At 35.4% G+C, this 21,162-nt stretch overlaps 1 long non-coding RNA gene across 1 annotated transcript in view; it reads right to left on the bottom strand.

Moving 5' to 3' along the window:
• The window catches only part of LOC105088992 (uncharacterized), a 723,199-nt gene that overhangs the window by 20,173 nt on the left and 681,864 nt on the right, over positions 1-21,162 (bottom strand). The window contains exon 14 of the long non-coding RNA XR_010378187.1: positions 5,745-5,954. This is a non-coding gene — a long non-coding RNA (uncharacterized LOC105088992). The remainder of the gene's footprint in view (positions 1-5,744; positions 5,955-21,162) is intronic.

The following is a 21,162-nucleotide window of genomic DNA, read 5'->3' on the forward strand; positions in this document are numbered from 1 at the left end:
TAGAAAGAATGAGATAATTATAAAAATCATCATTTAGTAGCCACCATAATGATACAATTTTCAGGCAGCATTCTTCAGTGAACTGCTGGTTGAACTCTGATGAGCTAGTAGGTGAAATCAGGATACAGGGTGAGATATTTATATAGTACAAAAGTATCTCCACATACTCATTAATTACACATGGAAAAAGAGAAATTTTACAGTGAAGAAACTGACAGACATCACCTTATTTCACTGCTTAAAGTTAACATGAGTAGTAATGGAACACAGTGAAACCCTAGATCTCCAAAGGGGCATAAGAAGAACACAGAATCACTGGGATAGTCCTGCCAGAAGTGCAAAGCCTGGATCTAATCATGAGGAGAATTCAGACAAACCCAAACGGAGGCTCATTCTACAGAATAACTGACCTGTAACCTGCAAAATAATAAGATCGTAGAGGCAAAGGCAGGACTGAGGGGCTGTTCTAGAGGTGAGTAAATAAGTAAATACATTTGAGGATAGTGAGAGCCAAGGTTCTCAAGTCGAGAAGGTATTGGTGAAAATGAGGAAAGCTAGAATGAATCTTGAGTTTTTCAATTGGAATTAGTGGTGTCAGTGTGAAGTCATGTTTTTGAATAGAAGGTTAATGGACAAACAGAAAAACAGAAAGCAGATAGATCGACAGACAGACACATGGACACACACACATGCATCTGTATGTACAGACTGAAAGAGTCAAAAGAGTCATGACAGCTAAGTGCAATGCACGATCCTAGACTGGGTGATTTTGCAAAAAAAAAGACATCATTGGCAAAACTTGAGTGGGGTATCTGGAGGAAGGGATTATGGATTTTCTGAAAACTTAACAGTTCTTGCAAAATTAAAATTTTTTTCACATTTTGAGAAATTTCGTACAAGATAAAACAATCAATACTTTGAATATTGTAATTTGGAATAGGCCAATATATCCAACTTAGAGTGTTTTAAAATACAGTTTTCTATTTTACTATGTAATTAAATGTTCTAATTATACAACCAATTCCTGTAAGCATACTTATATAATTAAATGATATAATTATAGAGTAATTACATAATTATTGTAATGATATAATTATAGTAACTACTCAATTGCAAAACATTCAATGCACAAGTAAAACAACGAAATTAATCGCTTTAATAAAATATCTCCAGAAAAGCCATTTTAAATTTAAAAAAAAAGTTTAATTGACAGCATGTTTTAAAACTATAATATATACATATGAATTTTAGATGTACTCAATTTTTCACCTTTATTCACTATTTAAAAAATACAGACCTATTCAAGAAAAATATTGTATATTATTATTATTATTATTTAATGTTTAAAATGAATTGATTTTCTAAAATTTACTAAACTGTCGAGTCCATTATTTTCTAAGTTATTTCTAATTATTTGTATGGAAGCATGGAAAATGGTTTTGAGAGTAAACAATTTTGTTGATTTTTTTTCTTGTTGGTTCTTAAAAAAGAACTCTCCATGTAATCAAAGATTCTTAAATATTTTTTACCAATCTCAGGGCAAATAGGAAATCCACAGCATACATGCAAAAGTGAACCCACAAGCTCACATTAAATAACTTAATTATTTAAATCACCAAGATGAACGGTCTCAGAAGACTCCTGGACATGCCTTCCTTTACTAATTTTTCATTTGGATTAACGTCTGAATGTATGTGTGCCCATCTAAGAATGCCGCCTTTATTTTACTTCATTATCTTGTTTATACATTGTCTTGTTCAGTTTGTCAGTGCCTCCCTTTGCTTAGCTCTTCCTTGCAAGTGTTTTACAGAGTTAGCTTTAGGCCAGCAAGTACTAAATATATCCACAAGAATCCCAGCTTCCTCTTGATTGTTTTGTGATGGAAGTTTGTGCCTGGCTCCCAACAGTGTTACAGACACAACTTTTTCTTCTAGTATTCATTTGTCTTATTTCCAGGAAAATAAATATTTGTGTTTGTCATTTCACTTTGATGTGAATTTAGGACATTTGGTCATGGGTATTTATGCTATAAATTCTTTTATTTTTTGATTCCTGAAAGCCTCTGATTGAGGGAGCAATCAGCAGCTTTTCTCTGTGAGAGAAATGGTTTGCTGGAAAAGAGAGAATAACTCTGGTCTTCCTGACATCAGAGTACACAGGTCATTGCCCTTTGCAATATTTGCATTTTGACGCTAAAATATCCTGGCATCCATACACCTCTATTGTACTAGGAGTATTTTAGCCCCGTGAATAAGCCCTCCTAGCAGTAGAAAATCTGCATGTAACTACTGGTCAGTCCTTCTTACATTTGGTTCCTTTGTATTCGCAGTTCTTCTATATCCATGGTTCTGCATCCTCAGATTTAACCAACCTCAGATTGTGTAGTTCTGTAGTATTTGCTATTGAAAAACTCCATATATAAGTGGACCGGCGAAGTTCATGGGTCAACTGTATATTGTTGACTGGGTACACAATCTATTGTATTAATACTATTGTACCTATTTTTATAAATATAAGCTCCAAAGAAAATATTCTAGCTGACGTTTTTATTTCATGCCATAGAATTGTTTAGTATTTAGAAATGACAGAACCTGCCAAATTGCATCTTGACAATACATTTTAAAACAAAATAAGCAATCATGTCAATGAGGCTTTTAATAACTGCTCATGATACAACAGACTGTTTTAAATTATCATGAAGTAAGCACTTCATTTACATTTAACTAGGCATGGATTGTATACTAATTAAACCGTCACAGTGAGGGATACATCATCATGTGTTAAAAATACAGATAGCTCTTAATTGGAATTCTTACACAGGCTTTTAAAGGCGGAATGAAGACTGCATTTTAATTTTAAATTGTTTTGTCAAGATGTGTGTTCTAATAGATTTAAGAGATGAGACTTTGAATCAGGGTTGGAAAAACCATCACCAAATCCAGTCCACAACCTGTTTTTGTAAATAAAGTTTTATTGGAACACATCCACTCCCAGCTTTTTACTGGTTGTCTGTGGCTGCGTTTACACTCTGAGGTCAGACTGAGTAGCTGCAACAGGGACTATAGGAACTGGAACACCTAAAGTAATTGCAATCTGGTTCTCTACTGGAAAATCTTGCTGGATCCTGCTTTCAATGAGTTCAGACCAATTTTCCTCATTCCTCTTATATTCTCTCTTATTTGTGAACCAGTGCTCGCAGGAACACACAAGATGAAAAAATGAACAGAACCTTAAACTATTCAATAACACTAAGAGCGCTTTCCATCCCAGAAGCCTTCCTACGCCCTCTAGGCTTTCTCCTCAAAGGATCCACGGTGGCAGGCAGCCTATTTCAGTTATAGGCTGGAGGACGTGCAGAAGGATGTTTAGGATTCAAATCCCAAATACTGATCCCAGGCTCTGCGATGGTTAGTAAAGCTTTGTGATAGTCAAGATTCAAATAATAACTTCAATAATCACACAAACTTCCTAACTCTGCGAATCTTCTAAATTCATTTGGCAAGTAGACACCATATCTAATTCTAGTTTACTTATATAAACATACGTTAAACGTATAAAGAGGTGTGTATACTTTTCCGATGCTAGCATGGAAACTTTCCTAGAAATTTTTTTCATACTGTAAAATCAAGGAAAGTATCAGCTCTACATTATTCAGTATCAACACGTTCCACATTATGCTTTCTGGTGCCACTTAGCATGCATTCACACAGTATGAAGAACATTACCTATAATGCACGTCATGCCATTTAAAGTCAGCTTCCATTATATCCTCCATATGCTGAAAGTAAATGATAGTATTAATTCAAAATCAGGCTGAGGATGGATAGCAAATCATATTTGGATGTCATGACATTGGTCCCATACGTGAAATTTCCCAATGACTTCCTTTATATGCATTCATACTGGCCCAAACACTTGGAGGGAAAATCTCAATAACTTAAGGCCCTCCTTTAGAGAAAGACACATACACACATACACACAAATGTTTTGGTGCCTGTAACCTCCTCTACATGTATAATAAATTCTCGATATCTATGGTAGTTACATTCCATAAAGTCACGGTGAAAAATAAGTAAGTGAACACCAAACCATTGCTCCTAGCCAAAATACCTGTGAACCTCCAATCCCATATGATCAATACATAACCTTGTTTCATTTGGGTTTAAAGACACCTTATTTAATATATATTATTGATTCAATGTTAAGTTGAACTCATGACCAAGAACACGCCAACTCACACCTGAATGAAGCTCATCTACCACATGGATTTTCTCCATAAGGCACATCTCAGCCTTCGGCAGCTTTGGGACACTAGGGAGCGCTTCAGCGCTATGCTTGGGGGTCATTTTTAAAAAGCAAAATTGCTAACAAAAAGCACAAAAATGAGAAAAACATAGCACTTAATAGAGCATGAACAGGAGATTTGTTTTTAATGTTAGAACTGAAACATGAAGGCAGAGAAAGCCACCTTGCTTGTGTGACTTCAGCTGGGAACATACCTGGCAAGAAGACTCAAGTTCTTCGCTGCTCTGCATGTGTCCCCGAAGGACTGCACAAGCACCATTCATTTGAGGGTTGCCAATACATTTTATTGAGTAGGCACATTTACAAATACAGAATCTACAAATCATGAGGATTGACTGTGTATATCTGTACGTGTTTCCTATTTTTATTATCTACTGATATGGATGTGTTCTACTTGGAGACCACCACTGACAGTCCTTAAAGGACAACTACTATTAGCTCCCCAATACTGATAGTAAACACACATGTGCACAGAGACATAATTGTACAAACTGATCTAAAAGGAGCCTTAAACATGATCTAATTATTTTTCAAAAATAGGAACAGAGTCGGGGAGGGTATAGCTCAAGTGGTAGAGTGCATGCTTAGCATGCATGAGGTCCTGGGTTCAATCCCCAGTATCTCCTCTAAGAATAAATCAATGAATAAACCTAAATACCTCCCCTCACCAAAAAAAAAAAAAGGAACAGAGAAGTCCAAGATCACATGGCCAGTTACCAGCAATAAGAGGACCAGAACACAGCCCTCGCTTCTCCCAGGACATTTGTTTTGTTTTGTTTTGTTGCAAAAGCACCTGCACTTCCAAAGCTTTGTTCTCTTGAGCCACAGGGATTTTCATGCTAACAGCTTGCTGCTCAGCAACACACGCATATTCCCTTAGTGTTATGAATAGGCGTTTGGGCCGTTTAAAAATCTGTACTAGTAATAACAGTGAAGTGTAGCCACTTCTCAAACCTGGCATCCGTAAGCAAGTAAATAACTTGCTAATAAAAGTGGTCAAGAGCAAGTTTCTTTTTGGCTTTTCTTTGAGCTCTATAACTAGGAAATCATTTGCAAATGCAGGGATTACATTTTGTATGTCCACCACGTTAATAAATTAAACATGACCAGTTTTTACACAGGAATAGTGTGAGCATATCATAGCGAGTGAACACAAGCTTTAATGACCTTACCTTTAGTTTTTCTTGGCATCCCAAAGGCCAGATTCTTTGTGACTTGCACAGAGCTATTTGGAGTAAGATTATTTTTGATAAGAGTATAAGTAACCAAGATTAGTTGGCCATATGTAGCAGGAAGAATAATAAATTATGAACCACCACATCAATTTGGACAACCTTCTTCAGACTCTCTTGGCTCTCATTTGAATGAAAAGTGAAGCCATTTCTTTTTTCCTATCTTCCCTTTTATAATGAAAATAATCCCACATTTCATAAACTTACCAAAATTGGAGTCAGATCTCACCAGTCCAAAAGAAGATGGCAAATCGTATCCCGCTGTATCACGCTGAGCTGTGTTCTTCAGTGTTCAAAGAAGGTAATGGCGGGAAGAGTTGTCCTGCCCTAGAGCTGTTCCCTCATCTCACAAGGGCTTGCTGCCAGCGGCCCAGGTGAAAACAATGTGGAATCATTTCTTTTGCCTTCTCTGCTTCCCTGAGGACAAAATATTTGTGTCTATTAAAATAGCCATGTGTCCAAATTGCACATCAACAGGAAACTTTGAATTTTCACTTCCCCAAATGCTGCAACTCTATCAATAATCTTTCAGCTCTAAAATTTGGAGCATCTGTGTAGCATCCCCTGCACTATCAAGCAATAATACTGCCTCCCTTTAAAATTTCCCTAGTTCGTTTATTCATGTGGCTTCTCCCTAAACAGACAGTAAACATCGTGAGCACCAAACAGAGAAAGGTTGAAGAAGACTCTAACATCAGTGCCAGTTTCCACTTCATACAATCCAAGACCCCTAGTCAGTCTAACCAGCTTAAAGTAAATTATTAGCATTTAATATTTCAGCAGCACCTTAGTAGTGGTTTTTTCAATGAATGTGAAAGAGAATGATTGCATTTCCTACTCCCATTTCCAATTTAGTCCCTAGTCAAAAAGTAACCCTGGTAATCACTGGTCTCCTTCTTGTGATTTTGCTTTCATGTCTGTTTTTCTTTTCCCCAGAACAAATAACCTTCATTAGATTTATCAGGTGAAATTTAGCAATTATGTCTTTAATCTGTATCATAGAGATGGTAAACTTAATTCATATCATAATTTAGAAGAAAAAAGCAGTTGAACAAAGCAACTCATATCAATGAGAGCTGCTTACATTTTCAGGAAAGTTTTGTGAAATCGGTATTCACATGGAAATTGATGTCTAAGACACTTCATAATAATAATGATGATAGTTCCTTTTCAAACCATATGTTAAATTACTGAACCATCTCAAAATCCCTATTTAGATAATATTTCCAGAAAATATTATGATATAAATGCAACACACAATATCTTTAACATGAACTCTTCTATTTTGTAAATGTTTAAATGGTATGCAGAGTGTAGGAGTCAGTACTTCCACCAAGAGTACTCTAGTATGAATATATGAAAAGTTTATGTTTGTGTCTTATGTAAAAAGGCTGAAAGGAGAAAAAAGTCAACAAACTAAATTAAGCAATGATTTTGCAAAGGCCTTGGAGTGTTGAAAGGATTAATAATCTATTATTAGTTTTCCAAGTGTGGTCTGTCAACCAGCCACCATCAAATTTCCCCCACCACACACACATAAAAATTACCAGAAAAACCTGTTGAACTAGCAAAGGTAAGTTTATTAGGTTTGCTTCAGTAACGGAGCACACCACCTTGATGGTCTCAGAAATCTCTCAGAAAGATGACGGCAAGAGAAGATGTTTACAGAGTTATAGGTCCAGGCTGAGTGATGTCAAGGTGAGTTTTGCAAAGCAGAGAACTGGTTGGGATTGGACAGAGTTTATGATATAAGGGTTTCATACTGCAGGCACAGAAAACATTGTGAAGTAAACTGTTTAGTTAGTTGGTTTAGTCTGATCTTCCAAGAATATATTTTTCCTGGAGAAAAATTTTTTTCAACTTTTTTTTCAATTGGGGGGGGTGTAACTTATTTTATTTATTTATTTTTAGTGGAGGTACCAGCTATTGAACCCAGCACCTCATGAGTGCTAAGCACATGCATGCTCTACCACTTGAACTGTCCCCTCCCCACTAAAAATTTTAAGTTATTTTGCCTAATCCCAGTATTGTTGAGCACAAAGTCAGAAAAGTACACCCTGTCCCAGAATTGCTCAGCCCAGAAACAGGCAAGTCTGTTGGTTCTCAGAATTGCTTAGCACAGGGACAAAAAAACAGTTTAGTTCCAAGTCTCAATTCTGCCTCTAAACTCTTATTGTCCAGTAAAAGTTGCCCATTATACAGATTTAAAAATAGAAACAACAGCAATTTGTTGTCCAGCCAACTAGGCTATTGGACCAATGTCCCACAACACCAAAGTCAGTACCAGTGTAGTGTTCTTTCCATTCCTTTTACACAGAAGAAATTGAGTTTTATTCTAGTTTTAATTAAAAGTCGAATCTAATTGTAACTAAAACATAGGTAGCAATTATAACTTAAGCTTGAAAACAAATATGTACTTGATCATCCAGGGGTTAAGGATGGAATTTCTCATCCTGAGTATTGGATAGGAGAACTTAAGCAATTACTGTGAAGGATTTCAGAAGATTCTACAAAAATCTCAAATCTCAAAGAAAAACTAAAGCTAAAAAGTGTGTGGTCTTATACATGCAAATGTACACATGGCTGAGAATATAAATGTGTGTTATAACCAAGCAAATGGACCTTTTCTAGACTAGACACTAAATCCAGAGTCGTAATTAGTCTCTAACAGGCCTCAGTGGGAATTTAAAATAGACTTCTCCTTCAGGTAAACTCTGCACATTAAGTCTCCCAAATTAGGGTATAAAGCATGGCTGGAACTTAGCACCGTCTGACTTCTTCACTGGGCAGTCTTGTATGGGACACAGTCTGCAGGATACACTGGTCGCCCTACCTAGATGAACGACTCCCAGACCTCCAAAATTCACTTGCTACAAAGTACATTCACCAGAGAAGAACACAGAGATGGCATTAGAACATGCTGTTCTTATGCTAATTTTAGGCTTTGAATATGCTTTTAATTTCTCTGCTCATGTGTGTGTTATAAAGCCTTTGTAAGAGGTTTGCATCAGCTCTTAGTTTATGTATTTAAATAGGCTTGCTGGTATATCATAAAACATACCACTGAATCCTAGAGACTATAAACCACAAATGTTTTACTCTGCTTTCCAGCTCCTGGACCCATTCAAGCTCTATTATAAAGCCACATGAAAGCGAACATTCAGAAGCAAAACTATGGGAAGAAAATAAGTTAATATATGTTTGTTGGGTTGATGGGAATCTAAAATCATAGTAAAATTCTGACACACCTGAAGTCGGTCATTTGCCCTTTATGAGGCAATAAAAATTCAAGATTCTATGTAACTATCATTTGGATTTCCTTAATTTCTCTTTATTACAACTGGAAATGAATTGTAAGGAATTCATCTTTAATGCCCCAGTATTGCTCATTATTATTTTGTAGATAATCTCCCAAGATATTATTATCATCCATCCATTTGGTATCAAAACTATTTAAATGACATTCAGTCCAGCAACTAAAATTAAACTTATTACACACTTAAAATTGTAATCTCCTGTAAAGCAAAGAATTTGTTTCTCTTGGAGTCCAAAAAAGTGAAATAGTAGCTTAAAGGAGAATTGATTCTGTGGCTGCAGGGAGTGCAGAGATGATTTGACGGAGTAGTGTTTAATATTCTACAAAAAAAATGTTCAGACACATCATAATATTCAGTCTCCTCTTTTATTTACAACAACAGGATTGTCCATCAACCAGTGACAAAATGTTATCACCACCTTTCAGTTTACCTGTAAAGTGAATCACTACTCAGATTGTATGACCTAAATAAATTGATGCATGGCTCTTTGGAGATGAGGAGTGGCATGCTAAACAGTAATATTCCAGCAGGCTATCCTTTGCCACAAGCATGCACTTTGTCATTTCAATGGCTATTTTATTTGAGAGAAAAGACTCCACAAATCTCTGGATTCTAATGTAAGACGTTTAACAGAGAGGTTCAGAATGATGGTTAAAGCAACAGAGCTTCCCGAAGATTTTTTTATTTAGAACCGCTACCAAATATTTATTTAAATTGGAAAACTGTCTTCTTCATAATTGGTGAAAGAAATTGGGGAAGATTAATACAGAGATTCTAGGGAGAATAAGGTGTGCCTTCATTCCAGAAACAAGACTAATAAGTTTATATGTTGAAATTGCGCATAAAAAGTAAATGATGAGCAAGAAAAGATGGAAGAAAGACATTTCATTTTATCGCTCCTGCCAATCACAACAAAAAGCCCTGGACAAAGTACACAAATGACCTGCCAGAAGATTCTGAAAGATGGAGAAAAAAAGGCATATATGAGAGTGAGCTCAGGTCTTGAGTAAAAATCCACTGATGAGCTCCCCGGGATTTTTACTTGCTTCCAATGCATGCTAGTCAAGTGCTAGAGAAGCTCACAGCCTGGAAATGCCAACCAGCACAGACCTAAAAAAGGCTCAAGAAGAGCCAGACAAAGGACTGGGAAAAGAGCAACCTCTTAGGCTCTTTCCTTCTGCTCTTTCTGTCCTTGAGACAAACACCATGAAACAAGTCATGTCCATCAGCGCCCCAACAGGCAACAAATTAACCGAACTGCTTTCCATCTTTTCTCCTCCCTCATCAGGCAACAGGCAATGAATTAACTGAACTGCTTTCCTCCCTTGCCCCTGCCCCATCCAGTTACCAGGAGGCAGCCCTCCAGATAAAGCTTGTGAGTGGACCTCTGACTTCCAGTCACCCTGACCTATCACAGTGGGTGTCCCTTATTCAGGGAGCCTGTGGATGTAATTCTCACCTTCATCCCACCCGACCCCCTGGCCAAGTAGCAGTCTCACACTAATTTTCTCCTAATATGTACTTCATGTTCATTTACCATGAAGATGTCCTGTGTTTCATTAGAAACAGCTTTACTTAATTTAGCTCCTTCACTTCCAACTAACAAGCATCACATGTCATTTCCAGGAGGCTGAAAACCCCAGCCAAGAAGAAACTGACATCCAAGAAGAGGGCAGCTTGACTTATTTTCTCTTTCTACTTAGAATATTTTATGTTGATTTATAATAAAGTATTTTGTTCAGACACTATACTGTAGAAATGTAGCTATTGTTGGGAGAAGCTAAAGGTCGGTTCAAATCAAAAGGAATACCTAATAGCTGGCTTTTAAGGCTTCCCCCTGAAGAAACACCTCTTCTGCTTAGGTTGTCATCGGCCAAGCATGCTACATAGTCACCTAATTTTAAGGTGCAGGAAGTACCATCTTTCCATGCACATGGGAATAGGAATAATTGATGCAGCTACTGAACAAAATAATGTAAACAGTCTCTGTTGTTTAAATCCCTTCATCACGTTATAAATGAAAAGGTCTCTGACTGCTTTCCAAAGTAAAGACCACTTCAGTAGTGAAAATATAAATACTCTTTCTTTAATTCTCAGTGTACTTAAGCCTCAGTAATATGAGGGGATTTTCAGTAAAGTAGATTCGAAGAGACAGTTTGACTCTTTGAATGTAAACAGACCTATAAATACATATCAGCACTGTGGAAATTCACATGATGATTACAAACCTCATAACAGGTGGTGTTTGTATACATCCAACCTCAGCTGGTCCCTGATTTAGTGGCCTCTGATATGTCAACATCGTAACTAGTGATGGAAACAGAATTCCTTCTGGAACTTATTTTTTATCTCGGGTGACTTAGTTCAGAAAATTGTTTTATTATTTTCTAAAATAAATAGCATGATTCACTGAAAAAGAAAATGTTGATATGCAAAAAACGAAGAAAGCAAAAATGTTATTTATGTATGCATGCTTATATTACCCAGAAGTAACAGCTATTAATATTGTATATTTGCTGTGTAAACTTTTTCTTCCCTGCATCAGTGCAATGCTTGTCACATAGTAGGACTTGAATAGATTTTGAATGAACAAATGAATAGCACATTCACATTTAAAAATATGCATTTCAATACAAATGAGAAGTACTGTTTTAAACAGTATTTCCTTCCAAAATGGATCCATAAATTTTGAAATGTATTCTAAAAATATACAATGAATTCCTTTTAAAAACAAACTAAAGATAGGTCTTTAGACAATTTAATTTGGGATATTACATCACCAATCTGAATATTTATATACATTGAAGCTACTGCGTAAGTCCTATATTAAAGAAACCTGCTTAATCTTGGTGAATTCAGGATTTCCCAACCTTACTGAGCGGATTTTTTTTTTTTTCTGTATATCAGCTTATTCTAGAATATAAATCATTTCCTCTTACATTCTCATCATACAAATCTTGTCCCCATGACCCTGGAATAGGCAACTTTCTGCCCTCTTTGACCTCTTGTACCCTGAGGCTACTGCTTATTGGAGCAACTACAAACTTCTGATCCAGGACAGGCACATCAGACACTCTGTTCAAAAATACGAGAATGTGGACATAGGCACTCGTTTGGAAAACAAATGGGAGACCTTGGGGGCTGATAAATGAACTGTAAAGCTGATTAGAGACAAACAGTGAAGAATGAAGCAGATACACAATGAGAAGCAAAGTCAAAGAGACAACCAACTATTTAGTGAGCGAGTAAACAGGGAGCAAACGAGAGAAGTTACCTGACAGTGACCCAGTTCTCCTGAGCCTAATAATACATTCACAATTGGATTCCAAAGACTCCCTTACATCTTTATATTAAACATCATTTTAAATCAAGCTTAATATCAGTAAACACACCTTCTGCCATCTTTCTTAATGAGTGCATAATATTACACTTGGAAGCATCATTAATCCATTTAAACCATCTCAAATGTTTGAGCACTCAGGTGGTTTCCAGTATACCTCCTCATTCTGGACCACTTCAGTTAAGAAAGATCTGAACCTTCAGGCCACTTATCTCTTCCACCTCTGTGTCTCTTCCCTTTATTTTCTCTACCTGAAGCAAGATGAAGTCGGTTTGAAATTTGCTGCCTTTTGTCCTTCCTCCCCATGCAGCAAGTCTCAAGCACTAGTTGTCATGGGAAAATTGTCTTATGGATGTGCCCGTGTTATCTGAGACCGGCAGGCTGAGTCCTGATGTGCTGAAGAAAATCCCCACTCTCTTGTCAAAGCCGGGTTTTCAAGCTTATTGTCCTGCTGCCAATTTAAACAAACAAACAAACAGACGAAAAATCTCATTTGACTGTCAAAGCTGAAAAATGACTTCCGTGTTTTAGAGAATATTCACTGAAATTCAGAAAGTCATTTCTTCAACAGGCCTAGAGGGTGGGGAGAGGAAAAAGCCTCTAGAATGACAATATTTACAGGATATGGAAATAAATCTGAAAATGTTTTTTAAGCACTTTTTTCTATTATCTGTAATTTATTATGAGTTTGAAGCAACATAGACAAAAACACAAAACATGTATAAAAAGTGAAAAAAAAAAAGAATTGGAAAACATACAGTAGCAAGGAATAGCAGGCCAACAGAAAATAAAGATATATTTAAAATAGAATCACCTGTAGTAAAAATAAAATAAAATAAAGCTTTGTAGGGGAAATAACAGAGGGATGTCTTGTTAGCAAGGACCTGAATATTTAAGATGCATTGACATACAGTTTCACTGCTGATGTTCAAGTTTTCTTAAGTGTAGAAAGAATAACTTGATGGGACTTGACTTGGTTGGTTTTTTTTTTTTTACAACAGAATAGAGATATAAGTTCATATCATTTGCCAGCCTGAAAATCTTCACAGATAGAAGCCAAGAATGGTTTTTACAGCAAGGAACATAACCATAGGTTACAGCTACATTGTCTTCCAGTAAGACATTATGTGCATACTTCGGAAGCAACGTTTTATCTTCTACCATCATGCAAGTGTCAAGAGACCTTTCCTACAAAGAAGCTGAACCTCTGGCAGGCACAGGAATGAGATATTTAAAGGCCCGTGGTACTACTGCATTTTTTTTAAATTGAAGTATAGTCAGTTTACAATGTTGTGTCAATTTCTGGGCTACTACTGTATTTTGCCTCTTTTAATCTTTCATGTGAAGATCCCAGAGTGTATTTTTCAATATTTTGTGCCCTATTTTTTCTATCAGCTCCTCTAGATAATGTTAGATTCAAAATAAATTTAACCTTGTACATTCCGTTGATGCTACAGCTCGTTTATAACATGGCCAGTCCTCTTGTCTGCTATTTCGTTCTTTACAAACACAGGGGCAGGTGGAAAACTGAAAAGGTGAGGACGTGCAAGAAAAACAAATTATCTTATGTCACATTTGCCTGATTCTGTAGAAAGTGTGGCACTGAAGTACGTTGTGAATTACAGAAGAATCACTAGCCTGGTGCTTAACTTTATTACTTTTGCCAATTCATTCGTTTACTTATTTTTAAATTTTATTTTCTGAGCAGAGTTGAAAATTATCACCATCTTCTCTCTCCGTCAAACTTTTAATGCAGAGGTAGGTCTCCCAACATTATAGATAATCAGAAATGGCAGGCTCCAGATTCTGAAATTGTTGGAAAATTGTTGAAATCGTTGCTGCAAATGTATTCTCTATTAAATTCCTTACATATTTACTGAATTGACCAAGAGCTTACCTCCCTTCCTCAAACTCTGTAATAATTGCTTTACACCTGAAACATCCTTAAGTTTTTAGTGTAAGACTCACTGAGTCACATCAGTTTCAATCTCAGGATGTCATTCTGTAGGATGCTATATAGATAATAACTATTCCTATTTTAAATATCTGTCACAATGTCTAGCGCATATACTACAGTCAAGGATTGAAGAAAGAAAGAATATTCTTGCTGGATTAGAATTTAAGTACAATTTAAAACCGGAGACTGACATTTCAAGAGATGCCCGTATTTTAAAGCATCTGAAATTAAAATCCAAAATAATTAAACAACTCTCAGTTCAAATAAATTGCTAAAGGGCACATGCTGAACGTGATTTACTTTCTAAACTTCCTGATTCGAGTCTTCAAGAGAAAGTAGCCGAAGGAGGCAAAAAGGTTCATGGCTTTTAGTATCCACGACCTGGGGTATTTCCCCCACATTTAAAACACAGTAAGAATGATAGAAAGGGTTTAGTCATTCTAATTCCAGAAGATCTGTGGCAGATTTAAGGTCAGCACTAATCTGGAGGAGTATTTTAGAAGTTGTGTGTAAGAGACTAGAAATACAGACGTGAATTTGAATTTAGGGGTCTCTAAATTCCTTTATAAAAATTTGATTCAGTTTTATTACAGTTTTTGACCCAGAATATGAATTACAATTAATATCTTTAAAATTTATGCTATAGGTGGAGCCTAAATGTGGGTATGAAATAATGCAAACGCAATATTAAAGAAAAATAAAACTCACAGCTCAGTCTTTCAAGTGCAAGTTTAATCAAGAGGATAAATCAGACTGATAGATAAGATTTCACCTCTGTAGGTAGCTTTCCATATGGCTTTATTTTCTAGCTCAATTGAAGAGTCAGATGCCAAAAATATTACTAGACTGTTGATTTACTTTTCAAGTAGAATTTAACTTTCCACATTAAAAAAATAAAGTAAAATATATTCAGGATTCAAAATCATTTGTTTAAGATATCTAGTTATATTTTAAATTACTTTTTCCACACTCGTCAGTACATTTGAGACACCATTTAATTTGTACATTGGTATAAATTACTGCCCATATTTATTTTATCCTTTTAAATTTTTTTGCTGCCTCCCAAATTAGACTTAAATTTCCACAATAAAATGTCAAGGAAAACTGACCTCAATTTAGAGCCCATGTATTAAGAAATATATTTAATTAAGTGATGTAAAGGGTAATCTAAAAAGTCATCAGAATACCCAGGATCGTCTAGGTCTTCTCCTATGTTACCTCCTAGGAACTTCACAGTTTTGTATTTCATATTCAGGTCTGTGATCCACTTTGAGTTAATTTTTGAGAAGGAGCTAATGTCTTTGTCTACATGGAATTTTTTTTGCATGTAATTGTTTAGTTGTTCCAGCATCATATGTTGAAAAGATGGTGTTTGCTCCATTATATTGTCTTTGTACCTTTGTCAAAAATCAGTTGACTCTATTGATGTGGGCCTAGTTCTGGGCCCTCTGTTTGGTCCGTTGGTCATTACATGTAAATTTCTCTGCCAAGACCATGCTGCCTTGATTACTGTAGCTTTATACTAAATCTTATAGTTGAGTAGTTCAAAACTTCTGTAAATAACGTATTGCTACAGTTAAAGGAGTACCTATGTGCCATTTTTATTGCTTGGGAGAATTGATATTATGAATTTCTGTATTCTTATCAAATTAATCTGTAGAGTCATTGTCATCTTGATAACACTTCCAACAGCTTTTTATTGAAATTGCCAATTTGAATTGAATGTATAGAAATGCAGATGGAAGAATATGGACCAAGACTATCTCAATGACCTTCAAGAAAGGGACAAGATGGTGGGACTTAATGCACCGTGTATAATATAGGCATCCTAAAGCTATAGCAATTAAGACACTGTGAAACTGGCAGAGTTACTCACAAGCAGATCTTTGCATATATACATACATTCTTAATGGAAAAAGTGTCAAATTATGGAGAAAACATTTTTCCAATAAATGATGCCGAGTCGATTAGACAAACCAAACGGGAACAAAATTAATCTTGATCTCTACATCACATTAAAAGTTCAGTTCAGGGTAGTTTATTGATCTTAATGTGAATGCTATAACAATAAAGCTTTTAGGAAAAAAAGGTGAGTATCTTCATGGTTTGGGAATAAGGAAAAAGTTCATAAATAATTGCAGTTGATAAATTAGGCTATATAAGTGACAAAAGACTTACATTCAGAGGAGATTTTTAAAACACCTCCTATTAACTATAAGAAAGATAACAGAAAACAACTTTCCCCCCTTAGGATATATATCATTAAAATTTTTAACTGAATTGTAGTTGATTTACAATTTAGGAAAACAGCTTTTTAATAGGCATTAGACTGGGTGAGACAGTTCAATAAGGAATATACACACTCCAGTAACTGGGTGAGAAGTGCTCAACAAATGGATTTTATATATTGACCTAGTATATACCATGCTTGGTAAACATGCTTACAAATGTTAAATTTTTTCTGTAGTTTTTTTTTCTTTTTGCTTATTTTCTTCTTACACAATCACAATGTTTTATGGCAGTTTTATTTCTTTTAAATTTATATACATTTATTCTTTTTCACACATACATCATTTATATATACATTATTTCTTTTTAAAATTGCCTTATGGAATGTCTAGGGGCTTTAGTATAATGTTTAATAATATAATGTGATAACAGTGGACCCTCTTGTCTCATTTCCAACTTCAAGTGTAGACGTTTTCCATATGTGACCACTATGTTTGATTATTTTTGTAGGTTTTCTTTATAAAATTAAGGAATTTCCCTTTCATTCCTGGTTTGCTGGTGGATATTTTTAAGTCACAGATTAGTATTGAGTATTTTCCAGTGCTTACTTGGTACCTATAGAATTGATTATAAGATATTTTTACATTTTACATTAATGGGATGAATTGCATCAATTGATTTTTGAATGATAAACTACATTTCCTTTCCTGTAATAAAATTCTACTTTTTGTGACATATTAGTTTTTGTATGTTAAAGATTTTGTTTGTTGATGTTTTGTAGAATTTTTATGTCTACATTCATATTTTAGTAGACAATGAAACATTCTAGAACACAAAATATGGAGGGAAGAGCAAGGATGAATTAGTGTAAGCTTAACACCACCAGTGAGAATGCATTGTAAGTGTGTCCTACAATGTAACTGCAATGGTTTCATCCTTAAGTGAAGAAGACAACATCATTCCATAAATGTACATAGACAGAAACAACTCTTTGATGTAACTCTCCCTATATGACTCACTTCCATTATAAGAAATATGTCCATGGAGACAAACCACCTGTTACCTGTTTTGGGTTCCACATGAAGATTCCCACATCCCCCTCTTTTGTGGAATCAAATTGTTTTGCCATGGTGTTTGACCATAAGATTCCAGGTCTTTGTACCAATTATTTACACAGAGGTGAAAAAAAGTCAGTTCTTATAGTTTCAGTATGTATTGTAAGAGCCTTAGCAAACTTCATAACATTAACCAGTGCATAGATTTCCATTGACTTTCTTTCTTTGCAGTAACTTTTAAGAAATTACATCCAACTAAACTACCTAAACACCTTTACAATCTTATTGCTTGCTACTCCTCTTCACGTGCCTTAAACCAAACTGAATTTTTACTTTTATTACATTTTTACCATGGCTTCTCTTTTGTCTGTGCTGTTTGCTCTCCTATGAAATGTCTACTCTATTTACTGCATGTCTCTACTTTGTACATTGAAGTCCAGCTCTTCCAGGGGGCTTCCTATAATTAATTGTCCAGGTTCCTGGCACAGTGTTAGATCCCGGGCGGAATCCCTGAACAACACTGGCAATTTCGCCATTGTAAGGGAGCAAAATTTGCCATCCCAAAATGTGTCTCTTTGGCATGAAGATTGTTTGGAGCTGATTATTTTTGAGAAACAGAAGACTCGGGAAGTTTTTCTTTTACCTCCTCCTTAACTACCTAGAAGACTTCAGATAGGGAGCCTGCACCGTGAAGACACCTATTACTGAAGAAGACTTCTTTTTACATTACATCTCTGCCTGGTAAACATTTGTTTAGCAAAGTTTGCTCTTTTAATCTCCCCATGCATTGTCTTCCTCCCCTGTGAAGTCCCAGACTCTGTCCCTCTTCTCCTTAGCTCAGGATGACATAGAAGCCTTAACTGCCTGACCATCTGTGAATCTCATATCCTTAAGGAACCCTTGTGTGTCTGCAACAAAATTTTTTTTCTCCTGTTCATCTGTCTCATGTCAGTGCAATTCTTAGACCAGCCAGAAGAATCAAAAGGGTAGAGGAAAAGTTTTTCCTCCTCAACACTATCTTCCATAGAGTTTGTCATAAAACAAATATTAAACAAATTATTGTATCATTAATTATTTAAAGTCCACTAGATGCAAATATCTCTGATATTTACTTTGCTATTTTAAAATGTGGAAATTTTGATTTTTTTTTTGTTTTGTGATTATCTGTTAAATTTACACAGATTAAATGTGTAAATTTTTTCTGAGAATGCTTTGGTTTTGTTTGTATGCTTCATTTCATTAAAAACTCTGAGTGCCTTTTGTGCCACTACTGTTATTTTTCTGCTTTGTTTTCTTCTAAACTATAATTTTCACATTTGTGTGTGTGTGCTTGGAATGACATTCTTCAAAAATGATTTCTATATAATAATTGTATTGCTCTAAATTATTCCTTCAGTTCTGTGAATTATTTATTCCCCCATAAGAGCTTCATAATCTCATCAATAGCTATGTTTCTGGTGATCTTCAAATTTAAGAATTTTTTTAATTTAAAACCTAGTGTTTGCACACTTAACTACTAGTTCTATGGTGACTTCAAAAATGCATATAGTGCTATACTATCATCTGAGGGTATAGAATATTAGTTCCAATTCCTTTTTTTTTTTTTTTTGGTTGAGAAATTATATCTGCTCCAAATCCAGTTTTTGTATTATTTCTATTACAGATGTCTTCTCTTAGTATCGACTTATTATCCTGCTAAATTGATTCTTTCTACAGCTGGGCTAGCCTTTATTTGTCAATATGCTTTCTTCTCAAGTCAAAACTTTGCTTTGCAGATGAATTTTTTAACAATGCAAGTAATTTTTTTTTTTTGCCTTGGTTAACCCAGCTTTTATCAAATTGTTAATATGAATTAGAGAATGGATTTCTGCAATGGAAAGAGAACTATTAGGAGCAATGAAGAAAGGCAAGTTAGGTCATTGATGTAGCCAGGGCCTCACAAAGGAGTGTGGATAAGGATTTAATGCTATGAGGAAAAATTTCAAAAGTAATCAAATAAGTTAGAGCATTACCACTTTTCAGCAAAGAAACTCGATGAGGGAAAAATAAAGTGAAGAAGACCAAATAGCTCAGTCACTTGCTTAGAAATTTATGTATTCATGTGGAGAACAGTAATTTTTAAGTGAGAGTGTGTATCACAAAGCACTTCCTCTTAAATGGATTCCCCACAGTTTTTAATATTTACTCATATTAACAAACAAAGTAGGTTAAAAGGAAAAGTAGCAATGATTGTTCAGCTGCTGTGGTTATACTGGATAAAGAAAAGAAGAGAAGTTATTTAACTAGAACAAATGTAATAACAATATAGTGGTCATAAAATTAGGATTAAAAATGCCTTTGTACACAATGTATTCATATGAACAGAGATATTACAGAAGAGAGAGAAAATGCAAAAGTAATCTAAAAAAGTAATTGGAAAAGGCTACTTCTAAAATATTTTTCTGCACTCAGGAAATAAGTATGGATAAATAGGAGAATCCTTTTAATGCAGGGGTTCTCAGCACAGCACTGTTGACATTTTGGGCCAGCTAATTCTTTGTTGTGGGGGCTGTCGGGTGCATTGTGGGGGGTGTAGCAGCATCTCTGGTCTCTACCCATCAGATGCCAGTGGTATCCTGAGCCCCCAAGTTGTCTCCAGACACTGCCAGATGTTCCCATGGAGCAGCTTCGGGGGAGGTAAAATTGCTCATGGTTGAGAACTATTGCTTAATATTCAAATTAAAAAAGAACCAAAACAAGCCAGCTTCCTTAGCCACAGTATTGATTTTACTTAAAACAAACGAACAAAAAACTCAGATACTGTCTACCGTTTTAAAGCCTACTGGGGAGATAGTAACCTTTACCTGTGGCAAAGGTGTTGAAGGCTGGAGTTAAGGTGTTAGACACACGTAGTTTACAGATGAAAGAGCTGATAGTTCTGTTAGCAAATCCTATGCTGTTCGTCTTGAGCAGCTGTAGGAACATGATGTCTCAGCAATCTACGATGAAGGAAACCTTAATCACTACTTAGAATCACCTCTACCTATTATCTTGTTTAAAAAGAATCCTATTGAAAATAACAGCCAGAAACATAAAATGAAAGGTAAAACACAGACAAAAAAAAGCATGCTGTTAGAGGCTCCTGGAATTTGTCAGCACTGATGACTATAAATTTGTTTCGGTGTTTTGGTGTTGGCTGTCTACCTCTTGTCTCAGCACCTTGCCCTTCTTCTGTGGGGTAGGATTTTCCATTTATTCTTGCTTCAATCTTGTCCTAAAACAAGCTGGGCCATAGGCCTGTTAGGAATCAATTCAGATGTTGCAGTGAAACAGGTTTTGCCCTGTTCTGTCTGGCCATTCTTCTAAGTGGCCTGAACTGAATGTGTCAGGTGGCTGTTTCTCTAGACTTTTTTGATCAATCATGTAATGTTTAAATTTTAAGAGTTTTTTATTAACCTGAGTATACAAATAGCTATTTATAAATTGTATACTAATACTGTTCTACTAATATAACATGTATGTCATAAAACATACAGAACTATATATTAATAAGAAATAGAATAAATATAGTATAAGATAGATTTTATATTTTAACGGTACAAATTGTTTTGATCTCACGAAAATGTTATTCATCCTATTTTGGTGAAAACCATGTGATTCAATATTTATCTTTGGAAAATCCTGTTTAAATACTCTGAGATACAGCAATTCAAAAGTCTAGTTTGAAGTTCAGTATTTTTTGGATATA

Source organism: Camelus dromedarius, chromosome 28 (genome assembly GCF_036321535.1).
Source record: "Camelus dromedarius isolate mCamDro1 chromosome 28, mCamDro1.pat, whole genome shotgun sequence".
Classification (NCBI taxonomy): domain Eukaryota; kingdom Metazoa; phylum Chordata; class Mammalia; order Artiodactyla; family Camelidae; genus Camelus; species Camelus dromedarius.